Source organism: Hyla sarda, chromosome 3 (assembly GCF_029499605.1).
Source record: "Hyla sarda isolate aHylSar1 chromosome 3, aHylSar1.hap1, whole genome shotgun sequence".
NCBI classification, from domain to species: Eukaryota; Metazoa; Chordata; class Amphibia; order Anura; family Hylidae; genus Hyla; species Hyla sarda.
The window spans coordinates 122,252,187-122,278,234 of NC_079191.1; the positions used below are offsets into that span (position 1 = coordinate 122,252,187).

Consider the following 26,048-nt stretch of genomic DNA (forward strand, 5'->3'; position numbering starts at 1 on the left):
TCTTGTCATCAAACGTTTCTTGAGAAATTTTGTCAGTCTCAGTGATGTGCTGGCTAAGTGCAGGAAAGTTTGCGCTTGGTTTAACTGTTCTTATACTTTCCAAACATGCCCTCTTTGACCTACAGTGCCAAAATGGTGATGATTGAACAAGGAGGGATGGAGGGCCTACACATACACAACCCATGATCCCCCAAAAAAGGGATCATTTAAGACTCTCAAACACTTATGGATTGCATGGCATGAAAGTGATAACAGGTCCCCCTTTTAGTGATGATTTTGAAAATGGTGGTGCATAAGCTCCAGTAGTAAGTATTAATGTAAAGATGCTTATCTTACTGCTTGGGCAGCAAGGTGAGTACATAACGTTTACATGTGGTATATGAGATAAAAGTAAGATCACTGGAAAAAGCAACATGGGCTTCAAGGAAACACATGACTATAAGTGCATTGCATATGATTACAGAGCCATTGGTGGACAAGGAAATAAAAAAATAATCTTTTCTCCACTCCATAAAAAAGCTGGGTCCGATGAAGAAATGAGAAGTGTATGTATAACCCAATACCTTTTTTTCTGTTTAGACCCAGATACTGAAAGATGTTTTGTTCTAACCGGTTTTATTTTTTGACTGTAATTTTTTATTTATGTAATTTCTAGTACACTGTTACGGGGGTATGCAACTTGCCTGAACAGTTTTTTAACATCCTTTAGAGATATGGTATGCCCATATGGACATAGGCGCAATAGTCCATATCCTATTCTTTATAATGGTCTAGTTTGCTAGCCCTGCTCTGTGACCTGTGCAAGGTTCATTCTAAAAGATGGGGGAGGCTGAGCTCTGAGCTTTAGCTATTAAGTGTTAGGCTTTGTGGGTTTTAATTCCCTACAAGTATCTTTCGACGGTATTTACTAATGTTTCCCTACGTTTTGGACTTTTTCCACATTTGGCCTTTTTTTTTTTTTTTTTTAAAGTGCTCTGATCTGTAGGGTTTTCCAGAGCTCAAATCCACTACATTTTCTGTGGAAACCTTAGTAAATATGTTGGGATTTTTTAAAATGTCAGGACATGCCCCCTTTTCACAGCAGCACACCCCCTTTTCCCTTCAGTCCAGACCCTTTTTCAGGTTTTCTGGGTAAAGTGGAGAGATGGTCGGGTTTTTACATTTTTTTGCCGCAAATTCTCCACAGACACGATTTGTGGCACAAATTCTGGCATACTCTGGTGGAAAACATTTTTTTTTTAAATCAACTGGTGCCAGAAAGTTAAACACATTTGTAAATTACTTCTATTTAAAAATCTTAATCCTTCCAGTACTTTTCAGCTGCTATGTGCTCCAGAGGAAGTTATTTTCTTAATGAATGTCTTTTCTGTCTGACCACAGTGCTCTCTGCTATAACCACTTTCCATGTCAGGAATTGTCCAGAGCAGGATAGGTTTGCTATGGGGATTTTCTCCTGCTCTGGACAGTTCCTGTCATGGACAGAGGTGTCAGCAGAGAACACTGTGATCAGGCAAAAAAGAAATTAAAAAGAAAAGAACTTCCTGTGAAGCATACAGCAGCTTTAAAGCTTCTGCCTGGTGCAGTTATGTCTCAGCTGTCATGAACTGGTATAAAACATGTTCAAAAACATTGACAATGAGGGTACGATAAGCTTCATCTGACACGTAAAATCCAATGGGGTTTCCATTATCTCAGAACCAGTGCCACAAGGTAACTCAAAAAAAAAAAAAACTCTAATACGAATTTACAATACAAGGGCAATAAGTAGTGATAACCAGTATGCCCTCTAAGCTATAGTAACATAGTAACATAGTTCAGAAGGTTGAAAAAAGACCATCAACCTATATCCCTAATGAGTCCCTACTGAGTTGATCCAGAGGAAGGTAAAAAACCCTCATACTATGGGTAAAAATTACTTCCTGACTCCAAATATGGCAGTGAGAATAAATCCCTGGATCAACGTTCTGTCCCTATAAATCTAATATACATAACCAGCAATGTTATTACTCTCCAAAAATGCATCTAAGCCCCTTTTGAACTCTTTTACAGAGTTCATCATGACCACCTCCTCTGGTAGAGAGTTCCACAGTCTCACTGCTCTTACAGTAAAGAACCCCCATCTGTGCTGGTGTAGAAACCTTCTTTCCTCAAGACGTAGAGGATGCCCCCTTTTCCATGTCAGTCGTCCCAAGTGTTCTCCCATTTAATACATACTCCCAGCCTGGAGTATTCTTCCCCATGTGCATAACATTACATTTATCAGTGTTGAATCTCATCTGCCACTTCCCAGCCCAAACCTCCAACCTATCCAGATCCATTTGTAATAGTGCACTGTCCTCTATTGTGTTTACCGCTATACAGAGTTTAGTATCATCTGCAAAGATTGCTACTTTACTATTCAACCCCTCTACAAAGTCATTAATGAATATATTAAATAGAACAGGACCCAAGACTTCCCCCTGTGGTACCCCCACTAGTAACAGTCACCCAATCAGAATAAGTACCATTAATAACCACCCTCTGTTTCCTATCACTGAGCCAGTTACTTACCCACTGACACACATTCTCCCCTAGCCCAATCCTTCTCATTTTATGCACCAACTGTTTTATGTGGAACCGTATCAAATTCTTTGGAAAAATCCAGATATACGACATCCAGCGATTGCCCCTGGTACAGTCTGGAGCTCACCTCCTCATAAAGGCTGATCAGGTTAGTTTGACAGGACCGATCCCTAATAAAGCCATGCTGATATGGAGTCATACATTTATTTTTATCAAGATACTCCAAAATAGCATCCCTTAGGAAACCCTCAAACAATTTACAAACAACGGAGGTTAAAGGGGTATTCCAGGGGAAAAAAAAGAATATCAAGTGTCTGCAGAAAGTTAAACAGATTTGCAAATTAATTATATAAAAAAATCTTAATCCTTCCAATAATTATCACCTGCTGAAGATGAGTTGTTCTTTTCTGTCTGGCAAAAGTGCTCTCTGCTGACATCTCTGCTTGTCTCGGGAACTGCACAGAGCAGAATAGGTTTGCTATGGGGATTTGCTTCTACTCTGGACAGTTCCTGAGACAGGTGTTATCAGAGAGCACTTAGACAGAAAAGAACTTCAGCAGCTCATAAGTACTGAACAGATTAAGATTTTTTTTATAGAAGTAAATTATAAATCTGTTTAACTTTCTGGAGCCAGTTGATATATTAAAAAAAAGTTTTTTTCCTGGATAACCCCTTTAAAATAACAGGCCTATAATTCCTGGGGTCACCTTTTGACCTCTTTTTAAATATTGGCACTACATTTGCCATGCGCCAGTCCTGGGGAACAATCCCTGTTACTATAGAGTCCTTGAAAATTAAAAATAGGAGTCTGTCTATTACATTACTTAATTCCTTTAGAACACGGGAGTGAATGCCATCTGGACCTGGTGATTTGTCTATTTTGATTTTTTTGTAGGTGGCACTGTACTTCTTCCTGGGTTAGACAGGTAACCTGTACTGGGGAGTTTACCTTATCACACTGTATTTCACCTGGCATTTCATTTTCCTTGCTGAACACAATGGAGAAGAATTTGTTTAATATATTTGCTTTTCTCTGATCCCCGTTTATAATGTCTTCCTCATCATTTTTTAAAGGGCCTACTCTTTCATCTTTGACCTTTTTGCTATTTATATAGTTAAAGAAAATTTTGGGGTTAGTTTTACTCTCTTTGGCAAGGAGTCTTTCTGTCTCTATTTTTGCGGCTTTTATCTTTTTTTTAACATATTTAACATTTTTCTCTATAGCTTTTTAATGCTTCTTCACTGCCGTCCTGTTTTAGTAGTTTAAATGCTTTATTTTTGTCATTTATTGCCTCCTTAACATTTTTATTTATCCATATTGGTTTTCTTTTATTTCTGACCCTTTTATTCCCAGAAGGTATATACATCTTACAGTGAGAATTTAAAATATTATTAAAAGTCTCCCTTTTAATGTCCGTATTCTTGTTTTAGAGGACATTATCTCATTTGATATTGTTAAGGGCTTCTTTGAGTTTATCAAACTTTGCCTTCCTAAAGTTCAATGTTTTTGTGGCTCCTCGAGAGATTCCCTTATTAAAGAACAAGTTATAATGTATTATATTATGATCACTATTTCCTAGGTGTCCTTCTACTTGCACATTAGTTACTCTGTCAGGTCTGTTGGTTAATATTAAGTCTAGTAGGGCGCCCCCTATGGTTGGATCCTTCATCATTTGGGACAGATAATTGTCTTTAGCTATAGTGAGAAACCTGTTTCCTTTATGAGATTCACAGGTCTCAGTCTCCCAGTTTATATCAGGATAGTTAAAGTCCCCCATTATTATCACATCATTCTGATTTGCTGTCTTATTTATTAGCCTCAATAATTGATCTTCTGCCTCTTCCATTATGTTTGGTGGCTTATAGAAAACCCCTATCAGGATTTTTATGTGCTTTAAAAAAAAAATGATAGTTACATTTTTCACGCACTGCAGGTAAATTAGTTAGGGCCCATTTAGACACTGGTAGAAAAGTTCAGTGCACAACAGATGCTGCAATGCATGTCCGAGTGGCTTCCGCTGTAAAAATTAACATGTTCATTATTTCTGCGGAGCCTGGAATTTAAATTTCCTTAGCAGGAATTTTCCACTGTGGAAATTCTGCTGTATGCAGAATCTAATTGAAAATAATGGAAGACCGCTGTATCAGAATTTCGGAGCAGAATTTTTTTTGGGTGGATTCCACTTGGAAATTTTGCAGTGGGAATGGACCCTTATTGGACTCATTTGGGGAGATTTATCAAAACCTATGCAATCAGATCGCCTCTTTCATTTTGCAGAGGCCTTGTTAAAAAAAAATGAAAGAAGCGAGCTGATTGGTTGCTATGGGCAACTGGACAACTTTTTCTCTGGACAGGTTTTGATAAATCTCCCCCACCGCATTTGAATAATGTTTTAACTCCTTCCTTTCCAAAGTGCACAGTTTAGGGAACACTGGTGATCATTTCTGGTAATTGAAACATTACTCAAAAAGTTTCTGCTTACAGATAACATTGTAGCTTTTCTTTATATAACTGGTGCAGGTAACATAGTTCATCGAGTTGAACTCGTTGAACAAGAGTTTATCAAGTTCAACCTAAATGTGGTAATGTGAAATATAGTGTGAAGACATTTTACTATGTCAACGACACAGTAGGTCACAGCTATACACAAGCTTTTAAGCTCAAACCACTGCAACTTGTTTGCAACTTTTTTTTTTTTACCTGAAATCTTTTCTGTTATAAATTTGCAATAAAATGTACTGTACTTTTCATGTACAAATTACCCTATAGTATGCATTTCTATACTTGACAGTTGGTACTGTAGATCAGCTGCATCTCTACAAAAAGCCCTTATGTAATGCCAGCCTTACTGGAACACATAGATATATACATAGATATATACCAAATGTCATAGCAACTAATAACTTCTGCAAATATCATCTAGTGTTTTAAAATGCATTTACGCTGGTGAAACTACACTTTAATACAGTGCTTGGGGGGATGCCCAGCTTCATAAATGACTCAGTTGTTGTCATTCAGATCTTCTCGTACATTTTATTGGGATATATAATTTATAATGGCATTGGAACATCAATAAATAGCTTCCTAAATGCTGTGTAAACGTACTTATGCACAGCGCTGTGTAGTCAAAGTGATATATTTACAGCAGTCACTAGTTCATGTCCTTTTCCTATTTAGTTAGTCTATTAGGGTATAGTCACATATGGGAAAGTTGCCTTCTGTGAATAGCCTATTGACCTGAATGGAGCATGCAGAAATCCATGGAGAAACATTTCTATTCAGGTGGATGGAAAAGGTTTCACTGCTATCATACGATTCTAGATATCAGAGTAAATGATGAGTATTATTAAACTGTGATTTAGAACAGTTGTCTGCAACCAGTTGTGCCCCAGCTGTTGTAAAACTTCAACTCCCATCATATTCTGGCAGCCACCGGGCATTTGCAGGTTGCAGACAATTGCTCTAGGGCACTGTTTCCCAACCCGTAAAGGTGCATGCACACCACGTTTTTGCAATACAGTTCCTGTATCAGGTTTTTGATGAAAAACTGATTCCTCAAAACCTGACTAAACTGTATCAAAAAGTGTGTACAAATTTTAACCCATATACGGTTGAAAAGCGTATATTGTTTGAAAAAGGATGTCCGGTTGCATCAGTTTTTTAAGAAAAAAACTTATACGTTTTTAACTTTTCACTCCATTATGAATAAAGTTTCACTTGTTTGATGGAAATTCCAAGAAAAAATTTTTTTCAAAGTCAAAAGCCGTATGGTGAAAACCTGATGGAACCGTACGCACATACAGTTCTGTACGGTTCCCATTGACTCCCATGTTAAAGAAAACTGTATACAGTTTAATACAGTTTCTCACCCGGACCAAGAAACGTGGTAGCCTACAGTTTTTGCATCTCAAAACTGTATGAGATCCAAAACGGACTAAACCGGATGATGCGTTTGACATACAGTTTACAATGTTAAGTCAATGCATACAGTTTTCTATACAGTTCCATACGGTTTTTAACTTGAAACTGTATACGGGAACTGTATGACAAAAACGTGGTGTGCATGCACCCTAACCCTCCAGCTGTAGCAAAATTACAACTCCCAACATGTCCCAGTAATCAAAGGCTGTTGCAAAATGACAGCTCCCATTGTGCCACAATAGCCTTTGCCTGCCAAGGTATGATGGGAGTTGCTGTCTTGTAACCAATGGAGAGAGCCACATGTTGGAGAACACTGATTTAGAGACTGGAGCAAGGCTTTGCATTCCAAACATGCATATTAACACGTTGCTATGTAAGCGCAACAGTTCTGCTTTCCATTCTGTTTTTGGAGCTGTATAATACCAAAATGTATCATGAATTAATATGTAGAAAGAGTAAGACATACCTTTTACCGTCTGCATCTGCATGGAGATGCCTTTAAAGCTCAGTATGCAGCAGAGTCTGATGTGTGGAAAGGTACTGTGTACTTACATGAGGTAGTAGTTACATGCATAGAAATCCATTAGAGCAGAGCACATATATGGCTCCCAATTGTTTGAGCATCTTTTGTATTCCCAACAACTCTAAAGCTACAGGTTTGAACATGAAGGCAACAGGATATGTCTGAATTAACTGCTCTGCCATATAAGATGTTACAGGAGTGTTATTTCCATGTGTATGAACTTAAGGATAAATTATATGTGCTGCAAAATAAAAGCATGAGATCATTCCTACAGTAGACTAGAACACAACAGACATCCCGTCTACAGTGTGGATGAATTAAAGATGACAAGACTTGTCTAGCTGCAAGACTGTACAATACAGAATGGTCTATAATTATCAAATCCAAAGAAAGACTGAATGGATTATTACTAAAACATTAATATTCCGGAGAGGATCAATTGGTGTTCCGGCTCTGCCAGGGATATAAGTCCCATAGGGATAATAATGGAATTGTAGTCATAAGCTGCCTGATCATAGACAATTGCCATATACCGTATATACTTGAGTGTAAGCCAAGTTTTTGAGCATGATTTTTTGTGCTGAAAACGCACCCCCCCCCCCCCCCCCCCCTCGGCTTATACTCGAGTGAACAAAAAACCATGGGGGGATGGTCCCGGCCGCCCATCTCCGCCTGTCAAACCCTTCTCAGTGGTCTTCAACCTGCGGACCTCCAGATGTTGCAAAACTACAACTCCCAGCATGCTCAGACAGCCATCGGCTTTCCGGGCATGCTGGGAGTTGTAGTTTTGAAACATCTGGAGGTCCGCAGGTTGAAGACCACTGTGGCCTTCGTCATCATCCAGACCCCCCTTTTGTTTTCTACTCACCTCCCCTCGGTGGGAAGGAAGGGTGAGCTGGTCCGGGCCATCCATATTCGACCTCCTATGCTGCAGGGACCGTCCGGTGGGGAGGGTTAGTCGTTCCGGGCTGTCCATCTTCACCGGGGGGCCCTCTTCTCCGCTCCGGGCCGGCCCCGGACTAGTGAAGTTGCCTTGACGATGACGCGCAGGGACGTCCGTGCACAGCAGACGTACGTGACGTCCCGGCGCGGTGGCGTCAAGGCAGCGTCACTAGTCCGGGGCCGGCCCGGAGAACAGGATGGACAGCCCGGAACGACTAACCCTCCCCACCGGACGGTCCCTGCAGCATAGATGGCCCGGAACAGCTCACCCTAACCTCCCGCCGAGGGGAGGTGAGTAGAAAACAAAAGGGGGGTCTGGATGATGATGAAGGCCACAGTGGTCTTCAACCTGCGGACCTCCAGATGTTTCAAAACTACAACTCCCAGCATGCCCGGACAGCCGATGGCTGTCCGGGCATGCTGGGAGTTGTAGTTTTGCAACATCTGGAGGTTCGCAGGTTGAAGACCGAAGGGATTGACAGACGGTGATGATCAAGGGGGGGGATGATGACGAAGGGCATGATGACGAGGGGATGATGATGAGGGGGATGATGATGGGGTGATGACAGGGTGATGATGATGGGGGTGATAATGATGGGGGTCTGGATGATGACATGGGGGGGATGATGTATTTCCCACCCTAGGCTTATAGTCGAGTCAATAACTTTTCCTGGGTTTTTGGGGTGAAATTAGGGGTCTCGGCTTATATTCGGGACGGCTTATACTCGAGTATATATGGTAAATTTATTTGTAATCACTTGTAAAATGTCCCATTCAACTCCCAAAGAAATGGTTACTATAGGAGTTTGTAAAATATATTTCCTGTGAATAGCCATATTATGATTTCATGTGACTTCTGAACCTCAGTTGGCCAAAGGTATGTGTAGGTTTTTATACAGAATCCAAGAGAAAGGTAAATCATGGCATGCACATTTTTGGAAGCCATATGATGGAGATTTGCTCTCCTAGAATCTTATTTAGTAATGTGGTACCATGTAAAGCACTATGTGGCCATTTACAATGCTAATACACCTCCACCATACAGAGTTTTTGGGACTGTTGGTGCTGCCTTACAGCCTAATGCACTTTACTCTGTAATAAACACAAAGCCCAAGTCATAACACAGTGGCATAGTGATAAGGTTTATAGAATATGCCCCTGTACCACCTTCTGTGGGCAGCACAGAAACATGATGAAATAAATACAATATATAAAATATGAATGATAACAATTAGCATGATATAGAGAATAACGCTCTTACAGAATATGATATTATTGAGAAGTTTCAGTGTCTAGTCAAGATTTAGATACTGTAAACTGGAATCATGGAATCCAAATCCAGCTATCTCAGAACATACATTTTAAAATATACCTGAAAAGAATCTAATGAAGAAGACAAAAAAACATTTATATTTTGCAAACAAAATAAGAGACATCAATATTGAAATGTCGTTTTGTGACATTTCGGGACAGCTGGTAAAACAAAACAAATACTCCACAATACATAACAAATCTATCAGACAATGACACCTTACTATATATCGTTACCTTGTTCTGGGGAGCACATGTTAGATTGCTTCATGCTGGGAGAAGTTTGTAGAGATATCTCCGAACTTGTATCCAAGCCCATAATGATTGTTGACGGCAAATGATTAAAAGAGCCAGATCCTTAACATCTGAAGCAGAATGGAGTCCATGAGATTAAACAACCTTGGGCACCTGCTGGGAGAGTCTGAAATCTTTTTTTTTATCCATAAAGAACCTGCATCTCTCATTAATGACAGTGACTCATTGGGAAGTGTAAAGGAGACCTACAAATTATTAGCTTCTTCAAGTCTGAACTTCTCCTCCTAAGCTAAACAGCCTTTAGAAAGGTGTGTTTGTCATTTAATGGATCATGGGCGGATGTGTACAGAATAATGGGCTCAGAATTATCTATGGAAATGGCCTGTAACTTGTTACACTACATTTTCGTTTTCAAATCCTTTTAAAAACCAATTGAAGATAATTATTCTATACTAGGCTGCAGGGCACAATATAGGCAATAGGCATACAGCTTTACATGTGGTACTTTAGACAGTTATGTGAGGGTCCGAGGGGACATGACAACAGGGATCCTGTGAATAGAGCAGCGGTCACATGTGTGCTGCTGCCCCTTGGCACTGCTGAAGATAGTAAGATAGGTGATGGAGGGATGTTGGTGAAAATGGTAAACTAGATAAATGCCAATGTGCTTGTGCAGTTTTACAAGAGCATCTTTATTGCTAATCAATCTTATCTGTATTATTTTGGTCATAGGTCACTTGCTTACAGTGCTAGTTTTAGCTTTCACCTTCCATTGTGTTAAGGTGGACGTCAGATGGTAAGCCATGCCGGACAGGGGAACGCATCTTGCTGCAATGAATAATGGCCGCCGGATGCCAAACAACTGATGCCAACTGATGCATGGTGTCATCAGTTTGGGCATCAGTTGGGTCAAGTTTTATCCTGGATTCACTGAGCCAGACACTGGACATATGTGAATCCAGCCTTAGATGTCAACAAATTGTAGCTGAGAAGAAGACAATGGCACTCACCTACTGTAGTAAATATTCCAGCTTCTTTATTTCAATTCAAGGACATCAGACCATAAAATGAGGGAGCGGAATGAACTGGACTATGTCCGTTTTGCAGTTTACCACTGCTTCTACTGGTCCCTGTGCAACAGCGTAACTTCTGTCCTTAAGTACACCTAACTTTATTGCACAAACCGCAACACGTAATTTAACCCTTAAAGTGAGGATATCACACTGTTAGATGTATTGCTAGGGTATTCCGCATTACACTGTTATAAAACACACACAATTAAAAATATATAACAGAATACAAATGTGGTGTCCCGGTACTGGACTCGGTCCCGTACCTTTTATTATAAGTCCCCATAGTCAGAGTTCCTCATGCTGATAGGGTTCTCCTAATGGGATAACCCCTAGTCACCTCCTAGTATTCTTAAAATTGTACATATTTAATATATGATAATATAGTGTAAGTAATGTACAGGACCTTAGGTCACGCGATTAATGATATTTGTGTTATCTTTGAGGTTAAGGACCTTCGGGTCATGTGACTAGGTCACGTGTTACATCCATAATCCTTTGTACTAGGACTGACAGGTTTGGGGAACCAATAAGCTTTGAGCCTGCCCCTTCAGATATAAGGGCGCTGTATCCAATGATCACTCTCTTTCCTCCGGGATATGACAGCAAGTGGAGCTCTGTGTAATTCTACAAGCATATTAGGCCTGAAGCCTACCAATTTCAGCTGCATACTGAACCGTGAGTTTATCCAACTCCATCCTAAAATCCTACATGACTACTGAACCTAAAATATACCCCTAAATTCAGTGGAACAGAGTAAAGCAAGGATTCAAAGCTTATTCCCTACAAGGTCCCAGCCAACCTGTGAGGAGCCTAAATTCTGGTCCTCTTGTAAAGACATTTGTTAATTGCATCCTGCATAAAATCTGCAGTAAGGTTATTTCAAGTTCAATACAATTCCGGCTGTGGACAATCCTTTATTCCTCCCTATCACTCTTGGGACGGGTGGCGGTAGGACATATAGATACAGAGGAAGCCCTCACCCTGGCGTCAGGACAATTAAGGGTTAAATCTATACCCAGCAACACCATCCATCAACACCCCTGTTTATCCCTCCTCCCAAGTCACCACACAAATCTCACAAAACAGCTTGGGGAGTGGGAATACGGAAAAGCAGCATGAAGTTAGGTGTATTTAGGGACAGAAGTTATGTTGTTGCACAGGACCAGTAAAAGCAGTGGTAAACTGTGAAACAGACGCAGTACCGTTCACTCTATTCCCTTGTTTTATGATCTGATGTCCTTAATTTGAAATAAAGAAGCTGGATTATTTACTACAGTACGTGAGTGCCATTGTCTTCTTCTCAGCTACAATTTGTTGAATTGCATGGATGTGTCTTTTGGACAATTGAGCACTCAGAGTTACTTTGGAGTGTATAGCTCAACTGTTACATGGGACTGCTGCCTCTAAAACATTTCTAGTGACTCCTGCTGTACCAAATAGTAGTGCCGACTTCCTTCTCTTGTGTGTATTCCAGCCTTAGATGTACAGCACAACTCCTGCTCTCCTTATTTATTTGCCCCATGAACCATATCGGTTGTGCCATGTCTATAGCTTACTAGTCTGAAGCTCTATAAGATGAGTGAGAGAATATTCACATGCAGAAGATTTCTAGCAAACATTTGTGCTATTGTACTATTCTTTGGAATGCAGAAATGTATGCAACAAATCCCCCATGTGAACGTACCCTTACTATTACAGGTGCAGTTTCAAGGTTTGAACCCCAAGTGCCGCAGTCTCCTTTCTAAGTCATATCGTATCTCCATTATGGTGCACCTTGCCTGATGAAGGGTCCATCCCGGACCAGAAACGCATTGTTTTAGTGCCAATAAATTAACTTTTAGGATGAATTATTGAATTCCTAGCTTTTATTATTGAGAGGACCAGCGCAGGGAATAGTTCAATAATCTTTTTCTAAACAAGTGTGCCTGTGCCGGATTAGCCAAGCTACTACCGGATGAACTAAAGCTGCAGGTCCAGATTTATATCTAGAAGTCTTCTGAGGGGTTGTGCTTTTAGCGCAACCTGACTTGGTAAGCGCAATTTCACTTACCATCCTTTCACTACTTATAAACATACTTCACTAGGGGCGCGTATATTTTTCTCTTTTTCTTGTCTATGACATATCTACATTATGGATCATTGAAAAAATAATATAATTTGAATGTGAGGGAAATACGCGTAGAATTCCAATTCTATTTCCATGTTACAATATTTGATAGTATAAGAATTGTGAGACCTTAAAAATAATGTTGATAACCTGAGAGAACGTAGGATGTGGAGGAAACCACTGTAGACGTTGTTCTACAGTTCAGAAGTTCAGCTCATAACTAGACCATACGTATGCAGTGACTGCAGGGCATCAGCTGCCCGCTCCAGCCCTTATTTGATTGGCTTTAATAGGCATGTTTTGTTTAGCCGTGAATTATATTATGGGCTGTACTTAATCTCTTACATGGTGCCAGGTTTCCATGTATAACTCAATTAACTGTAGCTTCTATTTGGAATGATAGCAGCAACCTAATATTTTTATTTTTGCAGTAACTTTATTATTTCCATCTGATATCAGTTATAACAATTACACTACTGTATATGATAAGTTCTATCAGTTATACCATAGGTCCTGTATTTACTCTACATGTTACTGTGTCTAGAATGTATTATAGAAGGAATAAAGTCCATGGGAACTAAACGTGTTGTTTACCTCCTGCAGAACCAACTTACTCTGTGCCACAAATGGAAAAGTTAAAGGGGTACTCCAGTGGAATTTGTTTTTTAAATCAACTGGTGCCAGAAAGTTAAACACACTTGTAAATTACTTCTTTAAAAAAATCTTAATTCCTCCAGTACTAATCAGCTGCTGTATACTCCAGAGGAAGTTGTTTTCTTTTTGAATTTATTTTCTGTCTGACCACAGTGCTCTCTGCTGACACCTCTGTCCATGTCAGGAACTGTCCAGAGCAGGATAGGTTTGCTATGGGGATTCACTCCTACTCTGGACAGTTCCTGACATGGACAGAGGTGTCAGCAGAGAGCACTGTGGTCAGACAGAATAGATCTACACAACTTCCTGTGGAGCATACAGCAGCTGATAAGTTCTGGAAGGATTACTATTTTTTAATAGAAGTAATTTACAAATCTGTTTAACTTCCTGGCACCAGTTGATTTAAAAAAAAAATTCCACCAGAGAACCCATTTAACATGGAAAATAGAGGTAAATATATATTCCTTGTGTCCTGTACTTTGGTAGATATGAATGATAAGTAAAAAACACAAGTGGAATATTTAAAGTAACAGTTAAGATGAAAGATGAGAGGTGGGAGCTTATTGGTTGTCATGAGAGTCTACTCTATTGTTTCTTTGCAGCAGTTTTGGTTCATTCCCTATTTGTTTGTGTGTAAAGGCATCTATATAATCATTAAAATGATCAGATTCATGTATTATGCAAAATAATGAAACAAGCCAAGACATGCGTTGCTAGTACTGTACTTCATGCTTCTATAGTTCTGACAACGGGAAGCAAAACTTTTATTAAAGACCTCTGTAGATACAGTTTTTTTTGCCCCATAATATGTACTGTATAAACAAGTGTTCATAGTAGAGATGAACGAACTTACAGTAAATTCGATTCGTCTTGAACTTCTCGGCTCGGCAGTTGATGACTTATCCTGCGTAAATTAGTTCAGCCTTCAGGTGGTCCGGTGGGCTGGAAAAGGTGGATACATTCCTAGGAAAGAGTCTCCTAGGAATGTATCCACCTTTTCCAGCCCACCGGAGCACCGGAAAGCTGAACTAATTTATGCAGGAAAAGTCATCAACTGCCGAGCCGAGAAGTTCGTGACAAATCAAATTTACTGTAAGTTCGCTAATCTCTAGTTCATAGCCTTTAAACTGGAGTGGTCTTCTGGCTTTTTCTTTATAAACTGCATGACCAATTCCAGCATATCATCACATGCAGTCTGCAATTTGGCTTTAAATGCTCACGGAAATTAGTAAGATTTGGTGTAAATATGCTGCTGTCAACTTACCTGTGGAAATGCTGTGGATTTTTTTGCAGCAGAAAACCCAAAGTATTTCTATCCAGTAAGCACCCTACAGGGGTCATTGGGTGGGGAATGACAGAAATGTGTGCCAGGTAGCATAGTTCTTTCTCTTCTACAATGCATCTAGGTCATATGTTAAATGTCACGGTGAATCTGACAGTGATCCAGCTGGCTAGGTATCATATTAGGTCAATCATCATTTACATCTTTGTATTCACTGCCAGCATAACATATATTTTGTATGGGAGTGGCAACTAGAATAAAGAGGGAGATCTGTGGGTGGCAATGTGGGTAGAGAAGCAAGCAGGTACAGTGTTACGCTCCAATTGACTTTCTCTCCAGAGGATTAATATGTGTTCTGTTTACTTGAATTAACTATTTCTTATTATTAAATGTAGTAAAATGGAAACTACTGTAAATGTTTTAGGCCATGTTCACATGCTGCTTTTTGAGCCTCATTTTGAGCCATAAACTGCTGAAACAAGAACCAAAAGCAAAAAAAAAAAAAAACATGAAAAAATTTGAACACAAAAACAGCTGAAAATAATACTGAAAATAAGTCTAAAAAAAACTGTGTGTGAACATAGTCTTAGGCTGGAATCCCACATGCAATATTTCCTGCAGTTTATTTGAGCCAACAACAGGAAGGCCACCATTAAAAACTCCCCCCCAAAAAATGCAGTTGTGACTCCAGTAAAAGTTTTTTCTGAGTAGATAGCTCGAAGCTGACATAGATTTTTTTGGGTAACTCAGATTTGCCATATTTTCGGTACGTTCCCACTATAGAGTTTTCAAGCTAAATTCTGCTCAGAAACTCCACTTTTAAAGGGAAACAGACACCCTCTTCACCCGCACTAAACCCAATATACTGGGTTATTGTGCACGTGAGCAGCTTTAAAAAGAGGAGTCACTTTCATTAAAGGAGTAGTCCAGTGGGGAAAAACGTATCCCCTATCCTAAGGATAGGGGATAAGTTTCAGATTGCGGGGGTTCCGACCGCTGGGGCCCCCTCCAATCTCCTGTACGGGGCCCCCGACAGCCCGCAGGAAGGGGGCGTGTTGACCACCGCACCAAGCAGCAGCCGACACGCCCCCTCAATACATCTCAATGGCAGAGCCAGACTGCTGCCTTCGGCAATCTCCGGCTCTGCCATAGAGTTGTATCAAGGGGGCGTGTCGACCGCCGCTTCGTCTGGTGGTCAACACGCGCTATCTGGCTAGCGAGCCGGGGCCCCATATAGAGAGATCGCGGGGGGCCCCAGCGTTCGGACCCCCCTGTAATCTGAAACTTATCCCCTATCCTTAGGATAGGGGATAATTTTTTCACCACTGAACTACCCCTTTAATCGGTGTAGTAGTTGCAGAGTTATGGTTGTTTATTCCTTGTTTTTGCACTGCTGTGTGCAATGGTGGCGGGGAGCCAGTTTGCTGAGCTCCCCTGCCTCCTTAATATTTACCAATTGGCCCGCCCCCTTGATGAATATGCAAATATCTTCACTCTCACGCCACTAAGGTGTGAAAGCTTGCCGGGGAGAGCTCATTGAGCAGAGTGCAAGTGCCACTACCTTGCAAGTGTACCCCTCTGTCCCAGATCACCCTGTTCTCTCTCCCCAGACCCTTCTGTTTCCCAGACCCTTCTGTCCTCTGTCCCTCAGGCACCTCTGTATCTTAAACCCCTCTGTCCCCAAGACCCCCTGTCCTCTGTAACCTGGATCCATCTGTCCCCAAGATCCCTTTTTATCCCAGACTCTTCTGTCCTCTGTCCCCCAGATGCCTCTGTATCCCACACCCCTCTGTCCCCCAGACCCTTCTGTCCTCTGTCCTCCAGACTACTCTGTCCTTGAGACCCCTCTGTATCCAAAACACCTGTGTCCTCTATCCCCCAAACACCTCTGTCCCAAAGAGCCCTTTGTCCCCAGATTCCTCTGTCCTCTGTCCACAGACTTCTCTGTCCTCCAGACCCCTCTGTACCCCAGACCATCTGTCCTTTAGACCAATCTGTATCCAGGACCCCCTGTCGTCTGTGTCCCAGACCCCTCTTTCTACATTGAGACTGGAATTATGCTCCTGTTACTGATGACCAGAAGGGGAGTGGGGATGCTGGCACCAGCTGCCTCAAAGATGCAAAAGTACATGCACCATGCAGTTTTTGGGGGAGGTGAAGTCAGAGCAGCCAGACGTCAGTGCTAGAGAGATAGGCTGCCTCTAATGCTCAATGCCTGGTTGCTGACTCCTCCTCCCTCGGTTAGTATAGAAAGCAAAACTGTTGTGTGGTGGCCCAGTATGGGAGATGTTGCCCTGTACCCTTGCTGCCCTGTCAGGCAGCCTCCTTCAGTGTCCCCGGGGCCCCTTGCACCTGTTTCCCCCCTGTACATATGTTCTGCACTGTATTGTATTATAAAATGTGTTGTATCTTTAAGAGTTACCTGATTGTTACCCAAGAGGTACCAGGTGATCCCAAGAGTAACCTATGGGCTCCCTGCTAGTCTCCCCCCATATAAGCCCTGGGTGGAGCTAGCTTCTCTCTTCTCTCTGAGCTCTTGCTTCCTGCTGAGGTCCAGTACAGTCGTGCCTAGTGTGTGTGTCCAGAGTGTTGGATGCCTCAAAGTCAAGTCCTGCAGCCACCATCAAGTCAAGTAAGCTAAAATCACAGCTTCATGAGCTTCAAGTCAGTCCCTGTCATCTGTCAAGTCAGCATGATCTGCATTCAATTGTCCAGTCCTACTACAAGTCCCAGAAAGCCCTTAAGGTCTGTGTGTCACTGGCCACCTCCTTGGGCCCTGGCTGAACTGTATAGGCTTTACCGACTGTCTATCCTCAGTAAAGCTACCGTTGTCCGTAACTTGGCACTGGAGTCTTTATTGCCCCCGTGCCAAGCTCAGGATCCAGCATTATACCTTCGGGTGGTATTGAGGATAAACCACGCCCTGGCATCACGAATACAAGGGGTTAATGCCATCTGCCCCTAGGGTAACAACATCTGCCCTCATCACACCCTGCTACCATAGGTGTTTCATGAGCCGCATTCACCACCTGCAGTACCAAATTAGCCTGTCACAACTGCCAGTGAATTTTATCATTATTGGACCCCCCCCACCATAATTTCCTCCCAGAAATGGGAAATGGGAAGGTTGTGAAAGAAAAACATATGGACATTCTACCAATAACTCCTCTGTACATTTTTGCTTAATGGGTAAATTGTGCACTAAACTGGGAACTTTTACGTGCCACCCCTCCTATCCCTGCTATTGGTCGGTCAGAAGTGACCAACCAATAGCAGATCGGGGGCAGGGGGGGGGGTTAAAGTTCGGTTCCCCCATTCTGCCCACCCACGATAGTCAGGGCAGAATGAGGGAACTATGGTGTGACCAGTGGTGGTGGTCCCTTACCAGCGACGATTCGCAGTGGTGGACAGTGATCCTTTCCCTGATGCGGCGTGCGACGATCCTGCTGAATACGGAAGTTGGTGAGTTATTGCCTAGCAACATCTGGAGGGCTACAGTTTGGAGACCACTATACAGTGGTCTCTAAACTGTAGGCCTCCAGATGTTGCGAAACTACAACTCCCAGTATGCCCAGACAGCTGTTTGCTGTTTGGGCATGCTGGGATTTATAGTTCTGCAACAGCTGGAGGGCTACAGTTTGGAGATCACTGTGCAGTGGCCTCTAAACTGTGGCCCTTTAGATCTTGCAAAACTACAACTCCCAGCATGCACACACAGCAGTTTGCTGTCTGGGCATGCTGGGATTTGTAGTTTTGCAACATCTGGCATACCTCTAACTGTTGTATAACTACATCTCCCAGCATGCCCTGGTTTTCCAACCAGTGTGCCTCCAGCTGTTACAAAAGTCAGTGCATGTTGGGAGTTGTAGTTTTGCAACAACAAGGGGTATAGTGAGCCTTTCGTTAAAGTTGGATGAGAAAAAAAAAAATTTTTTTTTTATCTTTTTCATTTTCACAAGGAAAAATAGGAAAAAATGTCCCCCAAAATTTGTAACCCCATATGTGGATGCTCTGCTGGTGAACTACAATGCTCAGAAGAGAAGGAGTGCCATTGGGCTTTTGGAGAGAAAATTTGTCCAGAATTGAAGGCCAAGTGTGTTTACAAAGCCCCCATAGTGCCAGAACAATGCACCCCCCCCACATGTGACCCCATTTTGGAAACTAGACCCCTCACGTAATGTAATAAGGGGTACAGTGAGCATTTAAACACCTCAGGTGTCTGACAGATTTTTGGAACAGGGATCCGTGGAAATGAACAATTACATTTTTCATTTCCACAGCCCACTGTTCCAAAGATCTGTCAAACGCCAGTGGGGCTCACTGCACCCCTTATGAAATTCTGTGAGGGGTCTAGTTTCCATAATGGGGTCACATGTGGGGGTCCACTGTTCTCTCACCACGGGGGGCTTTGTAAATGCTCAAGGCCCCTGATTTCTCTTCCAAACAAATTCTCTCTCTCCAAATGCTCAATGGCGCTCCTTCTCTTCCGAGTATTTTAGTGCGCCAGCAGAGCACTTGACGTCCACACATGGGATATTTCCATACTCAGAAGAAATGGGGTTACAAATTTTGGGGGGCATTTTCTCCTATTACCCCTTGTAAAAATGTAAAATTTGGGGGGGGGGGAAACTGCATTTTAGTGAAAAAATTTATTTTTCATTTACACATCCGGCTTTAGCGAAAAGTTGCTTAACACCTGTGGGGTGTTAAGGCTCACTGTAACCCTTGTTATGTTCCTTGAGGGGTGTAGTTTCCAAAATAGTATGCCATGTGTTTTTTTTTTATTTTTTTTTATTAGGAAGCACCATAGGGGCTTCTTAAATCTTACATGCCCCCCAAAAACCATTTCAGCAAAAAAAAGCCAAATGTGACTCCTTCTCTTCTGAGCGTTGTAGTGTGCCCGCAGTACACTTGACTTCCACACATGGGGTATTTCCATACTCATAAGAGATGGGGTTACAAATGTGGGGGACAATTTTCTCCTATAACCCCTTGTAAAAATGTAAAATTTGGGGAAACAACAGCATTTTAGTGAAAAAAAAATTTCATTTACACATCCAACTTTAATGAAAACTCATCAAACACCTGTGGGGTGTTAAGGCTCACTGTACCCCTTGTTGAGTGGTGTAGTTTCCAAAATAGTATGCCATGTGTTTTCTTTTTTTTTTTTTTTTCTGTTCTGGCACCATAAGGGCTTCCTAAATGTGACATGCCCCCCAAAAACCATTTCAGAAAAACTCACTCTCCAAAATCCCATTGTCGCTCCTTCCCTTCTGAGCCCTCTAGTGCACCCACAGAGCACTTGATGTACACATATGAGGTATTTCCTTAATCGAAAGAAATTGAGTTACAAATTTTAGGGTGATTTCCCTCTCTTTATCGCTTATAAAAATTCAAAAACTGGGTCTACAAGAACATACGAGTGTAAAAAATTTCGATTTTGAATTTTTTCCTTCACTTTGCTGCTATTCCTGTGAAACACCTAAAGGTTGACCACACTTACTGAATGTCAATTTAAATACTTTGAGGGGTGTAGTTTTTATAATGGGGTAATTTATGGGGTATTTCATATATGAAGGCCCCTCAAATCCACTTCAAAACTGAACTGTCCCTGAAATATTCAGATTTTGAAAATTTTGTGAAAAATTGGAAAATTGATGCTGAACTTTAAAGCCCTTTGATGTCAACATGTCAACTTTATGATGCAAACATAAAGTAGACATATTGTATATGTGAATCAATATATAATTTCTTTGGAATGTCTGTTTTCCTTACAAGCAGAGAGCTTCAAAGTAAAAAAAAAAATTCAAAATTGTCATCAAATTTTGGAATTTTTCACCAAGAAATTATGCAAGTATTGACGTAAATTTACCAATAACATAAAGTAGAATATGTCACGAAAAAACAATCTCTGAATCAGAATGAAAAGTAAAAACATTCCAGAGTTATTAATGCTTAACATGACAGTGGTCAGATTTGCAAAAAAGGGCTGCATCCTTAAGGTGAAAATGATCTGTGTCCTTAACCCCTTAACGACCAAGAACGTATATTTACGTCCTTGGCCAGCTCCCGCGATATAATGCGGGGTTACGCGGTGACCCCGCGTCATATCGGGTCAGTCCCGGCATGTATCTGCATGTATCTGATCAAAAAGTCCGATCAATACATAAATGGTACCGATAAAAACTTCAGATCACGGCGCAAAAAATGAGCCCTCATACTGCCCCATATGCGGAAAAATAAAAAAATTATAGGGGTCAGAAGATGACAATTTTAAACGTGTAAATTTTTCTGCATGTAGTTATGATTTTTTACAGAAGTCCGACAAAATCAAACCTATATAAGTAGTTTATCATTTTAATCGTATGGACCTACAGAATAAAGATAAGGTGTCATTTTTACCTAAAAATGTACTGCGTAGAAACGGAAGCCCCCAAAATTTACAAAATGGGTTTTTTTCTTCAATTTCGTCGCACAATGATTTTTTTTTTTTTCTAAGCCATCATATGGATTTTTAGGTGCAAAATTGAAAGAGTTATGATTTTTAAAAGGTGAGGAGGAAAAAACGAAAGTGCAAAAACGGAAAAAACGGTGGTCCTTAAGGGGTTAAAGACAATACAATACTTTCCCATAGCTATGTTGAAATGTTACAAATTGACTAACAATATTCAGGACCTCTGACAATAGTAATAAATCTTCTGTTGCACAATTGAAGGATATTGGGTTGTTTTTTAGTGCACACTGGTCACAGTGTCTGCTGGATTCACGGGTCACCTGTAACAAGTCTTCAGGCTATCTCCTTAGTGTTACCACACACACTAATTCTTACAGACTAATCCAGAATGAATAACACGCCTGGTGACAAATACTGCAGCATTCTCATCCTCTTCCTGTTTATTACAAACACTGGATTGTCTTGATAAACCAGAATTAAAATTATACTGTGAGATTTACATTGCCCTATAATGTAAGTCACGGTAGGTAGTAATAAAAAATTATGCCTCCACAGGGTTTTGTAAACAAAGAAAAAAGAGAAGGCCCAAGGAGGCGCCTAGTACATTACCCTAAATATTGAATCAAAACCCCACATAAAGTGGGGACAAGTAGGAGGTCTGATGAATGGCCGCTCACCTGGAGCGTATATTATATACGCATATAACCTCAGTCTGAGGTAATAGTAGAGGAATCCGTGCAAGCCCGCAGATCTTCAGGATGGATCCAAAGGGAGATCCTGTTGGTGAACTTGGTAGTGGAAAAAATTACCTTTAACCAGGCGCTCGGGGATCTCACAACCAAGTCATGGAGGTGGATATAAATTCAAGCTTTATTAGTATACAACAATGCGTTTCGGGGTTAGCATACCCCTTTAGATTGACAGATTTGTAGACAAATCTGTCAATCTGAAGAAGGGGTATGCTAACCCCGAAACGCGTTGTTGTATACTAATAAAGCTTGAATTTATATCCACCTCCATGACTTGGTTGTGAGATCTCCTTGGATCCCCGAGCGCCTGGTTAAAGGTTATTTTTTCCACTACCAAGTCCACAGGGTTTTGGCTGTATAAATTCCATGTTTATTGGCTAGATCAGAAGCATTCAGAAAAAAAGGTAACCAGATAAACCCTGTGGGCATACAGAATGCTACACCATAGAGTAAGCAAGAAAACAGCATATATTTATATATATTATTTTGTAAACCTCTGTAACAAGAAAAGACAATTGGCAGACAAATCTAACTATGTAATGTAACATACAACAATGTGCTGCTTTTCTTTTCTTTCTTTCTCTCTTTTTTTTTTTTGCAAATGGTTGAGCAAACGTTTTCAGAACAAAAAGAAGAACCTAAACAATATGTCACAAATGATGTGGTTTAGAAAAAAAAAATTGAGCGCTCCATAGTTTACTAATCTCAATACTGGCAAACACTAAATAATGTACGTAGCTTACCCGATGCAGTTGTGCAAACTATGCAAACTATGCACAACAACAGACCAATCGTGTAACAAAGATCTATGTCGATCAGCCTGATACACTGTAATAAATCTGTAATAATCTGATGCATTTGAAGTCTACCCATCTAAGTTGGCACTGTCTAATAATAGGCAGTTTTAATAAATCTTGTCTAATGTGTGCACTGATGGCCCCCAACGATCAGGAGAAAGAGTCATGATAAGTGCGTAGTAGCATACTTCACTCCTGGGTTTTACACGATCTCTGTCTCTCTGCCCCATAGATTTAAAGGGGTTATCCAAGAATAGCAAATTTCTTTCAAAAACCGCTCCCCGTCTCCAGATTGGGTGTGGTATAACAACTTGCTCCATTCACTTCAATGAAACTGAGCTGCAGAACCACAGCCAACCTGGAGACAGACAGGGAGTGCTTTTTGAAAGAAATTAGCTCTGTTTTTCTATTCCTTGATAACCTCTTTAAACTAGAGCAGATCAGTGAGAGCCAGGAAGTAAAGCACAGTACCGCATACTTATCCCTGCTGCTTTTCCTAATCTGTCGGCGTCTCTCTTTTGAGACAGGTACACTTTAACTTTACGATATTGAATACAATACCCTACTGAAGCAATCCAATTATAAGTAGCAAAGCTCAAACATAAGGTGATGATCAATGTAATTTACAATCTAGGGTCAGTAATTTAACTAAATATTAGGACCTGTACCACAACATATGTATGTGATATTTATTGTACTGTCTTTCTGCCTGCACTTGTACATTGTATGTTTGTAAATGAGAACTGATTGTAAATAGAAATTAATAAAATAACAGTGAGAACTTGTAAAAAAAAACATATATAAAATATCAGAATAATTTTCTTCAGTTTCTCCCTTTGTAAAGATTCTCATGATAATGCTGAGGTTCAGGGATAAACATATATGGAGTGCAGAAGTAGCAGTTACACCCAGGCCCTTATATCTGAGAGGACCGAAAGACCCTGTAACCACTTAGAAGACATGGGTATAATAGGTGGGGAGTGGCACTATGCTACAGATCTGCATTTTGGCTCATAAGTTTCAGGTTATGTCTCTGCCAAGCTTCCTCAATATATTACCTCTCAATAAATACATTTACCAAAAAACTTAGATGTGTATACAATTTACTAATAAACTCAGTTTTATGTTTAACAATCTACCTATACAATGTGTCAGTTTTTCGACAGGTATGACTGTGAACACATAGGGGGAGATTTATCATTGCTTTAAGAGCATTTTTTGTCTATGTTTTGGCGCAGTTCAGGCGCAAGCATCATATTTAGCGACTTTTATGCGTCTTTTGATATAGACAGTTTCACTCTTTTTGCCTACCTGTAGAACTTTTTCTTTTTGACCACGCAGTGGTCACATATTTATCATTTGCGACTTTTGTGAAAAGTCACTATTTTGTGCGCAAAGGTACTTTTTTGGCACAAAGCTACTCCACCTACCTGTAGGCGTGAGAATCACTTCTACTTTCTGCAAATCAACCTTTAACCTCTTGTGGGCGACAGCGTCCCACTCCCCTTCTATGACACACGCTCAGGAGCTGATCACCGGTCATAGCTGGGTGGTCCTGGCGGCTATCTGCCACCAGGACCCATCTCTAATGCCAGACATCACCGATCACGGTGATGCCCAGCTTTAACCCCTTAGAAACCACAATTAAATTTGATTGTAGTGTAAAAGTAAGTAAAAACACCTAACTTGCCAAATTCAGGACCCGGGAAAGTGTCTACTTCCCTCCCTAACAAACGTCTAGAAAAAGTGTATGTGGTAGAGCTTTTCCCACCCACAGCAGAGCTGCGCAAAATTCATCATCCTGCTGCACCTTCTTGGTAAATAAAATGCACACTAGTCAAACCCACCACCCAAATAAACGTGGGAAAATAGCTCTACCGTAGACATTCTTTGACAAATCTGGGCCATACAGTATGCGGTCTTATAAAAGTGTCCATTATACAATCAGATCTACGGTCCTAATAATAATAGAAATATTTAAAATATTGTAAAAATATTTAACCATGTGACAATAAATAAAGGACAAAACAAAATAAAACAGAATAGGAGCGAAATACACCATCTGTCTGTAATATCACTACAGTTGGTGAAGCGTGCCAATGATGTCATAAAGACAGACCTGTTACCTGGATTACAATACATTCTGCAGGCCAGTGCACACATTTCCCACAAATTTTTACGTCTAATTTTACATTTTTTTTACACAATCTGGATTACATTCATTCTTGCATGCAGATTTCAGCATGAATAAGTATGTTAAATCAGCAACATTGACAAGGAGGTGTTCAGATGTTGCAGTTGCACCTGGGCCCAGGTGCCTAAGGGATGTAGATTCCCCCCTGTCACACGAAAGAATAGAAGTGCTATAAATACGATGGTTTGGAGGGGGCCTAAGTACAGACTTTGCATTGGGGATAAGGAACTTCTAGCTACTCAGTGTTGAGTGAATAGCCAACCTTATGGAAACATGAATGTTTTTCCCCTTTACATTATTCAAACAACATTTACTTGTCTAGTCAATGTCAATATAGCTATTGTTTTTACTAATAAAATAAAGTAGAAAGTTTTTCTGTGTATTGCACACAAATTTAAGTCCCCACATTTATTTTTGGGTAGTTAGAACCCATACTAGACTTCCTTCTGTGTCTGTTTACCTGACATTGCCTCTGCCTGACCCCTTGTGTCCTACATTGAACCTCCTGTGTATAAGCTTGGCCACTGAATCTGAACCTGTGCCCCCCCTCCACCCCACTACTACCCTCCTGCCAGAACCTGACACTGAACCTGTGCCATCTCCCACAATTTTTTAGCCAGTACCTGATGGTGAATGTGTGCCGTCTGCCTCCACTCATATGACTGGATCTGATTCTGCTAGCCTACTACTAATGCCAGCACCAGCCTCACCTATGACTGTGTCCTCAGCATTTGGTACCAGGGCTCTCTGACCTGCTTAGACAGCTGATATTGATACGGGAACTGCTCGAGTAATGTCCTGGTACCCTCAAGCAGCAGAAGTCTAAAGAGCTCCCCCTTGTTACGCCTAGCGCTCCGGGTCCCCGCTCCTCCCCGGAGCGCTCACGGCGTCTTTCTCCCTGCAGCTCCCCGGTCAGTCCCGCTGACCGGGAGCGATGCACTGTCATGGCCGTTGGGGATGCGATTCGCACAGCGGGACGCGCCCGCTCGCGAATCACATCCCAGGTCACTTACCCGTTCCCGTCCCCTGCTGTCATGTGCTGGCGCGCGCGGCTCCGCTCTCTAGGGCGCGCGCGCGCCAGCTCCCTGAGACTTAAAGGGCCAGTGCACCAATGATTGGTGCCTGGCCCAATTAGCTTAATTGGCTTCCACCTGCTCCCTGGCTATATCTGGTCTCCTCCCTTGCACTCCCTTGCCGGATCTTGTTGCCCTTGTGCCTAGTGA

At 41.3% G+C, this 26,048-nt stretch overlaps 2 protein-coding genes across 5 annotated transcripts in view; one reads left to right on the top strand and one right to left on the bottom strand.

The window, feature by feature from the left end:
* The window catches only part of GPR87 (G protein-coupled receptor 87), a 41,480-nt gene extending 30,838 nt beyond the window's left edge, over positions 1-10,642 (bottom strand). Inside the window, exons 1-2 of one of the 2 annotated variants that reach the window (XM_056564948.1) lie at positions 10,526-10,642; positions 9,498-9,625 (exon numbers count right to left, since the gene is read on the bottom strand). The gene's annotated coding sequence lies outside the window, so the exon portion shown is untranslated. Of the gene's footprint in view, positions 1-9,497; positions 9,741-10,525 lie in introns of those variants that run through there. The other variant, XM_056564950.1, reaches the window with a different exon arrangement.
* Positions 1-26,048, top strand: part of MED12L (mediator complex subunit 12L) — a 627,340-nt gene that overhangs the window by 326,789 nt on the left and 274,503 nt on the right. The window lies entirely within an intron of this gene.